Source organism: Triticum dicoccoides, chromosome 5B, assembly GCF_002162155.2.
Source record: "Triticum dicoccoides isolate Atlit2015 ecotype Zavitan chromosome 5B, WEW_v2.0, whole genome shotgun sequence".
Classification (NCBI taxonomy): domain Eukaryota; kingdom Viridiplantae; phylum Streptophyta; class Magnoliopsida; order Poales; family Poaceae; genus Triticum; species Triticum dicoccoides.
Window position 1 is genome coordinate 646,803,401 of NC_041389.1, and position 2,429 is coordinate 646,805,829.

The 2,429-nt window shown below is 42.9% G+C and overlaps 1 long non-coding RNA gene across 1 annotated transcript; it reads left to right on the forward strand.

Moving 5' to 3' along the window:
- Positions 1 to 1,248: 1,248 nt before the first annotated feature.
- On the forward strand, positions 1,249 to 2,092 carry LOC119306492. Its single transcript, XR_005148964.1, has 4 exons — positions 1,249 to 1,327; positions 1,659 to 1,695; positions 1,846 to 1,891; positions 1,980 to 2,092. It is a non-coding gene; the product is annotated as an uncharacterized LOC119306492 (long non-coding RNA).
- The last annotated feature ends 337 nt before the right edge of the window (positions 2,093 to 2,429 follow it).

Here is a 2,429-nt window from a genome sequence, read left to right on the forward strand (position 1 = left end):
TAGTATAATGCAGAGTCTGACAAACATGTCTTATATTCAGTGTTATTTTTTCTCGTGGCATCCATCACAAGGTGTGCTCATGCAAAGATTGCTCCACATGCAGAACATTGCTCTAGGCTTAGGAGGCATCGAGAATAAACTTTCACTCTACATTTTCTTCCGACTGGTGATTATATTTTGTAGCCAGCTATAATGCATGAAATGAACTGGGGGCAGGTAACACACTGGATCTTAGCATGTGACACATGTGGTAAGCAATCCAAACAATCTCTATCTCTACTACCTAAAAGAACCGTAAGGTTCCGTTTCCCCTCTTACGTCGTCTAATCTCCTCCTCTTCGTCCGACTCTCCCTGCTCCCGATTTGATTTTTTTCAGCTTCCCATCTTTTTCCTGAAAAACATTAATTAGGCTTTAATTTCTCTCCATAATCTCCTCCGTAATTTGCGCCTCCTCCCCATACACCATCGACTCGCCCACGCAGCCTCTCAACTCATCTGACTTGCGTCTCCTTCGCCATGCCGCCTCCCCACGCCGGCTGCCTTCCCCTGCAGGGCCGACCCCTGGCGGCCTTCCTCCGATATGTCGCCTCCCCAACAGCGACCGCCAACAGCCTACGCTGTGGCTCGGGCGTCTCCCACCACTCCCCTCCTCTCCAATCACAGGTGCCATCCCACGATCCAAAGTTTAACCCGCCATCGGCTCCGGACAAAGCCGCCGCCATGGGTGGGCATCTCCTTCTATAAGATCCTCCTATCTCGACAATTTGGATCCACTCATAGATTTTTACACGCCCGTCTTTCATGGATTCATGGTCGCAGGCACGAGCTGTGGAGGACGAAGCAATCGAGCATGACGAAGTTTGTGTAGCGGCTGGCTCATGCGCTGTCTCGGCTTCGGGGTAAAGCAGGTTTGCTTTCCCTCTCAAGTTTCAAGTCACACCCTCCCTCGTGTTCTTGGTACGATTCCAATGATGGTCACATTACATGTGTGTGTGTGTGATTTCGGCCTCGTATCTAATCTTTCTTTGTAGTAATGATAGGATCAGAAGACCCACTCTTTTTTCTGTACAGTAAGCAACCACCATATTTATTTTACAATGTGTCACAGGAAATCAGAACCCCTTTTGCTTTGCTACTATTAATTTTTGGTATCCAAGGAAAATATGGTGGCAACAAATATTTGTCTTGGATCCACCCCTGCTATTAATGTCTCCTATCTTGTACAAATATTCTGTGGTGGATGCAGAGATAGAAGCCTCTGCATTGACATCTTAATCACAACAAATATTTCAAAGCTGGGGATGTATGGCAAATATTAGTTGCACGGTAAGCCTCTGCATTTGAAGTAGCTGCTATTTGTTGGCAACTTTTCCTGTACAGGAAGCCTATGCATAAGCTTATAATTCCCTCCATGTTGCTCTCTCATATATATGGTTTTGTGAATTAGTTACTTCTCTGTGCATAAGAAATTGCATTTTACATAAATCAAACAAAAAGAGCCACATCTCATAGCATCGTCTCCATTTGGGATTCTAAAATGGGCATTGATGGTCAAGAAACTATTTTCAGAAAGTAACAATTTGATCAAGAGACATATATTCTAGAAGTTTAGGTGCTATCCTTTTCTTAACTCGTTCTCACATGGTGATGATTGCAGAATTCCAGTCCTTGAGTGTGTCTACAAGTGGATTCAGGTACCTTTTCAAAGCTAAACCACTTAGCATTGTTTGCCATTTATAAGTATTACTACTTCTGTTCCAAGTTTTTCTTCTAAAATTACACATCTTTTGGTGCCCATCCCACTTCAGTAGTTGAGCTTCATGATATTAGATTGTTCTTTGTAGGCTTAGCCTGTTATACTCGGTCTTCAAACTGAACGGCAATGCACTGGTACTGTAATAGAGCTGTCACCTTCATGTAGGATGCTCATCTTCCTTCATTAACTGCTTCTCGTTTTTCTCTTAATGTATCTTATCAGGTCCTGGAAAGATTGGGAGTGATCTTAGTGCCAGAAAGAAACAACCTTAGGGGTGCAGGGGACCAGTGGAGCAGGTTGTAAAAAGTAAGCCCCTTCCAGTAAAATTGATAGCTTCGTGGCCAGCAAGTTTTTTTTGTGATGGTAGGACTGATTGCTCTACCTACACATATCATTTTTTGATACAATATTAGAGCTTATTCCATCTACCTTGTTCTCTATTTCCAGAAGGGTGTATGATGCGGTGTTTCCTTCATATGAAATCATTTGTAGTTTGCACAAACTTAACTTGCAATAACATATTCTTAAATTTTTATTATGTGTACCTGATGTCTTTTGCACATTTTGATTATTGGATTTTGAGAGATTCTCAAGATTAGTATAGCCATTGCTGATGCAGTGATGTGGACTTTGTAGCTTCTTGGGATTTGCTCGGCAAGTCGCCCGGGTCAT